This window comes from Camelus dromedarius, chromosome 2 (assembly GCF_036321535.1).
Source record: "Camelus dromedarius isolate mCamDro1 chromosome 2, mCamDro1.pat, whole genome shotgun sequence".
Lineage (NCBI taxonomy): Eukaryota > Metazoa > Chordata > Mammalia > Artiodactyla > Camelidae > Camelus > Camelus dromedarius.
In genome coordinates, this window is record NC_087437.1 from 56,134,841 (window position 1) to 56,146,834 (window position 11,994).

The window sequence follows — 11,994 nt, forward strand, 5'->3', positions numbered from 1 at the left end:
AGATGACATATATATGAGAAATATATTTTAGTTATCTAAATGATCAAATATATTTCTTATAAATCACAATATTGCAGTCAAGGAACCAGATAATTTAAATTTTCCAAAATACATGAACTATTTGGGAAAAGAGATCCTTGAGTCATTGAAGAGTAGTTTTCCAACATTTAGGCTCTGATTTTTTCCATTTTCCATTTAAAACATGATATTCATAATGAGGAAAAATGAATTTGTTAGAGCAGGCAGATAGCTAATATGAGCAGAGAAAGGGGGGCCATGGGCCAAATGGCAGGAAACCACACATCTTGTGAACAACAGGAGTCCGAAGGTAGACAAACAAAAGTAGGAACCTCCAGACTGATAATAAACAACACATTCTGGGGTCACAAGTGTCCTGGAGGCAGACAAAGCCACTGTGTTAAGTGCTTTGAAAGCGTTACACCATTAATCTTCTCAATGACCTTTAACATAGATATTATTAGCATAGATAATATTATTATTATTTCCATTCTGTAGATAAGGAAGTCTGAGAATTAGAAATGCTAAGTAATTTGGATAAAGACACAGAGAAAAAGTTAATATTCAAAGCCAGATTACTTTGAGTTGAAAGTTAATGCTCTTAACATGTAATCTCATACTCATTTTAAGATCTGAAGCCTAAGTAACTAAAGGATAGATACAATTATTAATACCATAAAAATTAAGCTATCAGCTGATTTGGGACAAAGAAGATGAGCTAAGGTACAAATGTGTTCACTTTTAAGTGACAGTGAGACTTACGTGTAGACTTCCAATGGAATTTCAGCATGAATAAGGTTTAAACCTGCTCTTGCAAAAAAGAGTCAGGCAAAGACTCTGCATACAGCTGGGCTTGCAGGACAGCAAGTTGGAACTCTGAAGCTCATTATGGTGGAACAGATGGGAGAGCTCGATACACGTAAGCGTCTATAGAGAGGCTAGAACTTCTAAGAGTTTAAGGTGAAGTCTAAGTAAATATCATGGTCCCCTGCACCCAGAAGCATAGAGTAGGACATCTGTGCAAATATGTCCAGTATTTGTGCAAAGACCAAAGGCTAGTCTATAAAGTGACACGGTGTATTTCAGAAAGTGGAACCTAAGGATCCTCCAGTATATTAGGTAAGATGAAGTCTGAGAGATTCTAACAGGGACTTTTTTTTTTCTTTTTCAAGCTTTTTTGATCACAACCCATAGTAAAAAATTACATTTTTATCACAATGGAGCACACATATTCCTATATATGCCTAGCTGACACTGTGGGCTTTGCACTCTTGTCATTTTTCTACTACATTAATTTTTTTATATTGCTGGATGCAAATAACTAAACTGATTTCACAATCCACTAATTGGATACAATTTGTTGCTGGAAAGAAATTGGTTAAGAAGTCACTGAGGGAGGTAAATGCTAGCAACCTATGTATCCTACAGGAATAGGACTCAGATAGCCTATGGGACATGTCAGTCCATTATTAAAGATGTCATATTTGAGGATGAAATTGAGTTCAAAGTCATAAATGCAGTTCAGGGGTTCGGGGCACAGAGACAATGGTTAAAACTCTGCAGTAGATAAATTACTTAGATGGAGAAAAACAAAAGGAATAAATCAAAGCAGAAGATCAAAAACTGAACTGTACAGAATACCCACAGTTCTGCAGTGGAATAAGGAAGAGGAATTAGAAAATAATAAAAAACATATGTTTATATGAGGAATTTAATAAAGTATAGTTTATGGCAATTGTTTTGAAGTAGGGGTCATTGATCTGTTTAACGTCGATCTTTTTAGAACAATATTATTGCCAGTGTGTGCTGGTGTGTTGTGGACTACGAAGTAATTTATTCTTCTCATTGGGGTTGTAAATCAAGAATTCCTTTTCTGAAAATGGGTACACCAGTCCAGAAAAGACAGTTTATTCTGCCATCTAGTGGTCCATTTTTTTATGCTATCAGCTCTAATTGGTAAGTACTGACCTAGGAAAAATGAAACCAAAATTAACCCAAAGACACATTTTAATTATGGTATATGTTATGTGAATATTGGAGGCCAGTCAACAGAACTAGAAATATTAAAGTCTGAGGTAGGCCTTCCTCTTGGGCACCCTTTCAAAATATTTTTTCTCATAGGGAAAGTTCTAGGAAAACCCATAAATTAACTAGAAATAAGTTTAACCTGAAGAAAATTATAGAACCTTATGAAGTAATACAGAAGAAGGAAGAGATATACTGTGCTTGTTAAAGGAAGATTCATTATTATAAATGTGCACACTGTTCCCAAATTTGGCAATAAATTCAACAAAATCCCAGGCAAAATCCCCGAAGATTTTTGTTTGTTTTATATTTAAATTTTATAAATAGGCTCTAATGTTTATATGAAAGAGAAAATGTGAAACAAACCACCTCTTCATAAACTAAAGGTAAACAACCCAAAAATAAGATAAAGGACTTGCTTCAGATACATTTAAAAAATCATAAAATGATAGTCATTAAATATATAAAATTATGCAGAAATAAATGAGTAGACAGATTGAACAGCACACAGAGTCCAGCAACAGAATGGTGAAAAAATATTGAAATTCAGCTGATGATTAAAGTGACATTTCAAATCAGTGGGGAAAAAAGAGAGCAAGTATTCAGTGCTGTTGCCAAGATGTGTTATGCGTTTGGAAAAAAATAGGTATTTTCAACCTCAAGCTATCTACCAGTATAAACTCCTTATGGCCCTCAGAGGTAAATATAAAAAGCAAACTATTAAAGTGTTAAGGAGAAAATGCAGGATAGTTTTTATAACCATATGTTGTGGAAAATCTAAGCAAAACACAATCCCAGAGTCATAAAGAAAAGGTTTGACACACTTGACTACGTGAAAATTTCCAATTTTTCTGTGATGTATGACACCATAACAAGGTTAAACAACAAGTGATAGACTAGAAAGTACATTCTGAATATACAAATGCTTTTACATCTTCACATCATTAAGAAAACAAGTCAGCAGAAAATGGGCAAATGATCTGTATCAGATTCATTTAGGAAATATAAATGGCCAATAAACTGATTTAAAAAAAGATGCTCAGACTTAACACTGATAAGAAAACATACAAGTTACAATCAAAATAAGATAATTTTTATTTATTTGAAGAGTTTGATAGTAGCAAGAACGTGTAGTCTTGTGGGGAAAGAGGCACTCTCAAACACTCTCGAAGAGTGATAAATTGGTGAAGCAGTTTTGGAAGGCAGTTTGGCAGAATCTATAAACATTTTAAATGCACATATTTTTGACATACTAATTCTACTTTTGGACTCAGTCTTCAGGAAATAGTCACATATGTGCACAAAGATATATGTTCATTGCTTCATTAAAAAAAATATGGGTGAAAAATGAGAGACATGTCAAAGTGAAAGAACTTTCTTCTCTTGCTTTCCTAAACGTCACACTTTCTCTCTTCCTCGATGACACACAGACTGATCTCATTTCTTGGTTCTAAGGTCTCTTCTCTGTCTGTTCTCACACTTGGTGACCTCCTCTAGTCTCTTGGTTCCCTGACTCAACATCCACTACTCTCCACTTGACAATTTCTATTTCTAGCTCAGATTCCTCCTCTGACTTCCAGACTTATAAATCCACCTGCCTGTTGATACCTCCTTTTCCATATCTAACATACACCTCACACATAACTTGAAAAACCAACCCTTGATCTCATCTTCCAAGCCTGTTCTCACTTTAATCTTCTAGAGCTCAATGACTATTATTCCAGTGGCTCAAACCAAAATCCTAGAAGTCATTATGTGAAACCACTTTCGCACATCCCCTCCATCCTATTTGCCAGCAATTCATATAGTCCTATTACAGCTGTACTTTAAAGATGGATGAAGAACCCAATCATCTCTCAGCTTCTCCATTCTTCCTCCTCTGGTCTGAGCCGCCATCATCTATTACCCGAATGGATGACACAGTCTCTTAACTGGTCTCCTGACTTTTGCTCATCTCCCATGTTCTGCTTTCAATAGAGCAAGTAAAACGATTCTTTTGAAATGAAAGTCAGATCTTGTCTCTTTCCTGCTTAAAATTTTCCACTGGCTTCCCATCTCACTCATGGTAAAAGCCAGGATTTCTACAATAACTTATAAACCTTAAATCAACCTAAGTTTTAGCCCTCATTTCTTTCCTCCTAATGTGCTCTCCCCTTACCTTTCTCACCTCACCTACCAAAGCTCTCCTGGCTTACACTTCTCAAGACTTTCTACCCTCCTTTTAAATCTTCCAGACCCCTAAACATGAACTTGGCATGGGGCCCAGGCATTACTGTCCCCTCTGCCTGTGCTTTATCACATATCCCCTCAGCTTTTTCAAACCTTTACTCAAATATAGCCTTTTCATTGAGCCTTTTCTGAGCAGCATCATTACCATCCAACAAGGTGTATATTTTGTGCTTTATGAAGTTGTGTATTTATTTTCTGTCTCCTTCAACTGGACTGTTTTTTGACTGAGCTTTGGTTTGATTACTTGGATGATTTGTATATTGTTATTCACTGATGTGCCTCCAGATTTTAAAAGTTATTTGGCAGCCAGTAGGTGCTCAGTAAGCATCAGCTGAGGGAAGGAATGATGGACAACCATCAATAGGAGAGTATCACGAGACAATGATTTTTACAATTTTTGTATGAGTGTATCTTAAGAGAATTTGAGAAACTATGACATTGACTTTATTTTAATCATAAAGTTTCATTGCAAGAGACATGATTTCTGATGTTCAAATAGTGTGCACATGCTTTAAATATATTTTCATCCAAGTCTAAGTGCGATCAATTCTCACATTCAATTTATGGAAAACATCTGTCTTATAATCCAAATAGCAAAGCTAACTCTCATATTTGTGTCAAAAATAGCTGACTCCATTTTCAGTTCAAACAGGCATATAAACGCCTGCTCCGGGGACAACCATCTCACTTCTGAATACCAATTCTAAGCTACTCCAGTTGTCTGGGTGAAAATCAATGTTAACTTCTCAGCACTGAAACTTTCTGTGCCTTGCTCTTCCTCGCCCTTTCCCCCAGAAGCTAAGCATTCTCCCGCTGTCTTTTGGTTTGCATTCCAAGATGCTTTATATCTGGAGGCAATTACATTATAGTAAATAATAGGGATTGGCGAGAGTTATGATTTTCTGCTGTTAAATAGGAGAATGGTGATTGATTGTGAAAGAGAGAGGAAAGAAGACCAGTTCAATCACAGGAGCATTCTCGGTAAAATCAGTTTTAGGGAAAAGTACACTTGAAAGCTGAAGAATCTGGAAATCAGTTTCTTTCTCCATTCCAACGTGTTCCTGGAAAGTCTATGAGCAACCCTGGGTATTCACTCAAACTTTATACTGAAGATGGATTATACTATGGAATTCTATGCAATAATAATTAAAAAGAGGTGCATCTGTATGAAATGATGCAGAAAATTTTTTAAAAATTTTAATCTAAAAAGAAAGTTGCATGTTTCCAGTTTTTTAAAAAATATGTATTTAATTTACTTGTATACAAATATCAACTCATAGAAGGGTGCCACAAGAATCCATACAAAGCTATTTGTGCTGGACGTGTACCTCTGAGGAAGGGTAGACGAGTGGTGGCCTGGGGCCATGGAATACGAGATTCACATTTTGCTCAGCTAATGTTGTATACTTAAAGTATTTTTTTTAATTTACATGTTAAGAAACATTAATTACGATTAATTAAAAATGAATGAACAGGGGGAAGGGTATAGCTCAAGTGGTAGAGTGCATGCTTTGCATGCATGAGGTCCTGGGTTCAATTCCCAGTACCTCCTCCAAAAATAAATAAATAAGTAAACCTAATTACTTCCCCCTCCCCCAAAATAAAGAACATAAAATTTTTGTAAAAAATGAATGAAGATAGAAAACATTCATATTTCAAAATTTAATGAAAAAGGGGCATTAGATTAATCCAGTAGAAACCTACAGAGAAAGAAATATAAGCTAGGAGAGAAAACACGGCAATTCATAGGGTTTTTTCCCCTATATCCAAGTTTTAAATTTTGATGTAAACATCAGTCTTTTCTTTAACAAATTTATTTTTGTGCATATTTAGGAAGATTTCTCTATCCCAGGATGATGATAAATTTCACTATAATTTCTTCTAATAATTTGGATTTTTTTTGTTATTGCCATTTGGATATTAGTTCTATCTGGAATTTATTTTTGAATACAAAACTAAGTATGAATCTATTTTTCCACATAGGTAATCAGTATTTTTGAATAGTCTACACTTTCTCCACTAATGTAAAATGCTAATACGTGGGTCTTTTTTCTGACCTCACTGTTGCGTTTCATTGATCTACTTGTTTTTTTCTTGTAAAAATATTACACAAGTCTAATAAATATAATTTAAAAATATGTCTCAAAAATTATCTTTAGTCATCTTTCTAAATTACTTCTGCCTTTACCTTATAGGATAGAAAGTATCTACTAAGTATGCAAGTAAGTAAAAAAATCACTAACTTTGACTGGATAATCAAAAATTCATAGATGATATTAAAAAGAAAAACACAGCCTAAAATAAATATTTGCAATGCATATACAGGTGATAATGTTAATATAATCAATATACAAATATCTCTTTTACATCAATAAAAAATACCCTAACTCTCCAGGAGAATAATAACCAACCAAAAGATATAAATTCCAAAAAAGAAATATAAATTATTAAACATACGAAATAAAATTTCAAAAAAATTTCAACCTCCCTAATGGTCAAAATTACATAAAAATAAAATAATTTTTAACCAAAAACATTGGAAACAATTTAAACTTCTGAAAAAAGTTATCCTGTAGATATGATCAGAATTTAAATAATGGCATTTATTTATCATTGGGAAAGAACAAAATTGTTTAATGATATTGTGAAATAGTGGTATAATACATTGCATTCTCAACAAAATAGTAAATTTGAAGAACATTTAATGACATAGTGAAATTATCAAGACATACTATTAAATGAAAGAGCAAGATGTAAATTGAAAATAATTTTATTTTTAAAATACAGTAATGAGAGCAACTAAGTACTTGAGACAGATGTGGAAAGAGCCATTCCTTTATGCTGTTCCTGTATATGTGAATCTCTCTCACACACACCCACGTACACACCCAACACTGACTTCCTGTTCTATTCCATCCTATTCATATATGTACCTCCTCTAATTGTGACAGAGAAAGCTGTGAATAAAAACAATGATTCTGAAGTCATCGTGCTAAGCATTTAATCTAATATCTTCTTTCTGAAAAATAATCAGGGCTAATTTTAGCATATCTCACATTCCTATGTATCTCAACACTAAAGCACTTTCTTAGGATCTGTTTTCTGGGAAATTCAGGTGCCTCCCCTTGAAAATCATAACCTAAAATTTCTCCTTCCTTCTTCATAAGTTCCAGCTCCTCTCAGGCTCATACCATCTGGCTGCATAATTCATGTGGCTCCCACAAGACTATCATCCTGTGGCCTTATTCATTGAAAACTTTCTCTTTTGAATCACTCGCTTTCCATCTTTACTGCACTCTTATCATCATCATCATCACCATCATCCTCATTCTCATAATTATTGTCACAGAAAACACATGTAGTCCTTAGTATGTAACAAATACTCGTGCAAGCATTTTACATCTTGTAATGCGGTCCCCTCAAAACCCAACGAGGCGGACAGTATCATGGGTCCCCATTTTGAAAAGGTAAAAGCATTCAGACTGAAGTCAGCCATTTGCTTTGAGTCTCATAGCTTCTATGTGGCAAAGCTGGCATTTGAACCCTCGTGGTCTAGCTCCAGAGTGTGTTCTGTGAACTAGTGTTTCTCCTGTCTCTCAATGTAGTTGATTTATCCTTGATTCTTTTAATATCTGAGTAGACATTCAACACTCTCTTCTGCCATTTCCTTGACCTCCTGTTGCTAGAGAAAAATCACATACTGCAGGATAATTTAGTAACCACAGTCTGAGCCTGGGTTCTTCTAAAACCAGAGTCTGAGAAAAGGTAGATATGATAGCTAATTGTATGTAGCTCAGGTATGTTGTCAAACACTAGTCTAGATGTTGCTTTGACGGTATTTGGTAGAAATTTGATTAACTTTTACCATCAGTTGAGTTTAAAGGAGATTACCTTTGATAATGTGAGTAGGACACATCCAATTAGTTGGAGGTCTTAGGAGAGAAAAACTGAGATTTCCTGAAGAAGAAAGAATTTCATCATAAGACTGTAACACAAAAACCTGGCCTGATTTTCCAGGCTTCTGGCCTTTCCTATATAATTCAGAATTGCCAGCCCTCACAATCTCACAAGCTAATTTCTTTAAATCCCTCTCTTTCTTCCTCTGTCTCTGCTCCTTCCTTCTCTCCCCTCCCTCCTCCTCTCTTTCTTGCTCTCTTAGATCAATAGATAGATAGCTCAACCGATAGATAGATAGAGATAGAGATGGTTCCCATCAGTTGTGTCTCTAGAGAACCTGTGGGTTCTCATCGCCGTGGGTGGTGATCACATCGGGATCACCAGTTGCGGGTTCTGTTCATTGTGGGTTTTGTCCAGCAAAAGTCCCACTGTGGCAGAACAAAATTACTCAAGACTTTATCAAGTCAAGAGAGTGAGAGGGAGCCAGAGACCAACTCCTTGAGCTCTTCCAAAGCTCCTGTATTTATTGAGGATGGTTAAACAAAGAATCAAAGTAAAAGACATCATAAGAACGAGTAAGGGGCATGGTGTATGTAAGAGATGTAGGTCAGTAGTTTCAGTTCTTGAAAAATAGAAACATTATACTCTTACAGGGAGTATACAATTGATAGCACAAATGGTTGATTTAAACCTCCAACAATCATGAGCAATGTAGAGTTCCCAACAATTGATAATGAAAACCAGACCACCACAGTCTCCATACAATGATCAGAAATTGTCTAAGCATGCAAAGCAGCCCAGCTGTCCCCAGCTGAGGGCTAAGTCACAGTCATCTGTGAGCAGGAGCAGCCCACACCACCCACCTGCGCCTGATGAGGGAAGCACGTCCTGCCATTTAGGGAAAGGGACAAGTTATGGTTTTCCGTAAGCACAAGCAGCCCTGAATCTATGACCTCGAACTAAGCAAAGCAAGGAAAGCAAGCAAAGCATGTCTTTGCTTTTTACGGCGAGGAGAAGTAACTTTAAGGCAGCTAAGCTAAGTTCCATTGATAAGGTGTGACTGGTATTGAGAGATCAGATTTTTGCTTTGAAGTAGAAGTATAAAGACAAATATAGGAAGCATTGGTTTTGATTATACATTTCTTATGTGCTTACATAAAGGTGAGACTACATAAAGATGAGAACATGATTTGGTAAAAGCAATCATTACAATATCAAAATTGGTTAACCCAAGTTTGCGCTCCCTCAAGAACCCTGACTGGTATAGTAAGTAATTAAATTCATGTTTGATCCCAGGGAGTTTGAGGGACCAGTGAGGATAACAAGGATGGAGAAGAATGCAAAACATGAATTTGTTGTCAAGTTGGCTAACCATGTCGCTCAAGACTTGAAAGATGAAAATGATGAGAGACATATACACAAGGCTGTGGAGGAAGTACTCTAGGTAAATGAAGACACCTAGGCTTGGGAAAGTTCAAAGGACAGAAATATGGCCACTGTGAAGAGTGTAGGAGTTCTGTGATAAAGAAGTCTGAGGTGCTTTTGGAGAGACAGGCGAGAGTCAGATTCTGCAGGAGCTGTGGGCCTCATCTCAAGGAGTTTGCATTTTATTTTAGCACCATTGGAAAACAGAAAAGTTTTCCACAGTTGAATTAAAAACCTGTATTTAATTTTTAAAAGATAATTGATTTATTTTTTAAAAATAAATGCATTGGAGATGGACAAACTGAAAGATGGGAGGCTAGGTAGGTGAACATGTCCAGGCATAAGGTAGTTGTAGCCTGGACTGAGATGATCATAGGAGAAATCTAAGCAGATGGATTTGGAGTTAAGAACTAGCAGGACCTGAAGACTAATCAAAAAAGAGGAAGAGAGGATCTATAGATTTCAGTATTGAGCAACTGAGTCTGAAGTCACATAGCTTACTGTGATAGCAAGTATAGAAGAAAAGTAAGTTAGGGGCATGGGAAACCAAAAGTTCAATTTGGAACCTATTAATATGGAGGTATTTACTGGGTACCAAGAGGAAATATTTTGTCTCATTATGTCAATCCAAGACTAAAGCAGACTGCTACCACACTACTGACTCACTCAGTGGTAGAGAGTGGATTTTTTTTGAAGACTTTATTCTTTAGTGCGATTTTTGCTTGACAACAAAATAATGGGGTCACGGTGTGTAGTGCTTGCACAAATGAATGTGCCCACTGGTCCAGATCCTTCACATCCTGGCTCAGATCTCTGAATAATCCTGCACCTATTTCTGTTGCACCTTCACACTGTTCCTTTAGCACTGAGTTCTACTTAGTTTTTACAGTATTACTTTACGTTGCTATGTTGCTAAGACTCCTAGTAGGAGTCTTAAATTACTTCGTGTTTGAACTCTGCTGAAACTACTCTCTCATGGATGTATTTACTCATTCATCAGAAGTTATTCATTTATCCAAAATATTTATTGGGGATTTTACCATGCAATGCTAGGCACTGTATATTTTTACATATATAGTTAGTTAGTTGATTATACCTGTCTCCATCCCAGGGAAAATTTGGGACAGCAAAGAAATAAGAAGAGTGGCTTTTATCCACAAGGAGAGCACAGTAAGATGTAAATTTAATCATTATCACACATAAATCACACATAAATATTAAAAGGCTCATAAAAAGTCTTATGTAGAATGTGATCAGAGTATAGAATTGAAAATGTTACTTCCTGAGTCTGAAAATCAAGGAAACATGATGGATGGGATGTAATTTATTTGAGCCTTGATGTATCATCATAATTTTTCAGAGAGAAAACATTTCAGGCATTCTCATGCAACTCTAAGGAAACTGATTTCTGACCTGCAAATTCTTCAGCTCTGTGTCAATGTGTTACCTGAACCTCAGCCATTAATTTGCATTCAAATTAGTACATTGGTCTTTTTTGTGCCTTAGTTTTGACATTTCTTCATTTGGAGGGATGGTGATGTTTTAATTCTGCCCTATTTGAAGGACTAACTAATAAAAAATTGCTTCATAAGAGCTTCATTCTATAGAAGACATTATTTTGTTGTAAATATTTACGATTATTGGTTATTTTCAGCACAGCTGAAAATGGACTCCAAAGAAATCATAACAGAAATTGTGTTTTAATATGGCCTCTAGAGTGTGTGGTCTCGTTAAAGTTTTATTTGCGTGTTTCAATAATACAAGGTCTTTTAATGTAGCTCTTAAAAATAAAATCAGTAGTGATTTTACAGATCTCCAATATTTATAAGCTAAGTAGCTCATCTCATTATTCATGGTCGAGAACACATTTTCCTGGAAGAATATAACCCTTTCAGCTCTGCTCCAGAAACCAGCTGCCGCTTTAAAACCTTCAGTGTCTGAGGACCTGAAAAGCAATCTTTATACCCATAGAGGGAGCCAGAGGAACACAAGTTACATAAATAAATAAATAAATAAATAAATAAATAAATAAATAAATAAATAAATAAACAAACAAACAAACAAATAAATAAATAAATAAATAAACAATCAATCATCACTCAAGCAGACACCTTTTCCTCCTTTCTTTCTTTCTCTCTTTCTCCCTCCCTCTTTCTTTCTTTCTTTCTCTCTCTTTCTTCCTCTTTCTTCCTTCCTTCCTTCCTTTCTTCCTTCCTCCTTTCTTTCTTTCTTTCTTTCTTTCTTTCTTTCTTTCTTTCTTCCTTCCTTCCTTCCTTCCTTCCTTCCTTCCTTCCTTCCTTCCTCCCTTCCTCCTGCCTTCCTGCCACAGACAAGTCAGTTTTCCTTTAGCATTCTTTGGCTATTTATTTCTCTTCCATTTTTTTCCGTTTCTTGTTTCTC

General features: G+C 35.6%; 1 non-coding gene across 1 annotated transcript; it reads left to right on the top strand.

Moving 5' to 3' along the window:
* The first annotated feature begins 5,749 nt into the window (after positions 1-5,749).
* Positions 5,750-5,824, top strand: TRNAA-UGC (transfer RNA alanine (anticodon UGC)). Its single transcript has one exon. It is a non-coding gene; the product is annotated as a tRNA-Ala (tRNA).
* The last annotated feature ends 6,170 nt before the right edge of the window (positions 5,825-11,994 follow it).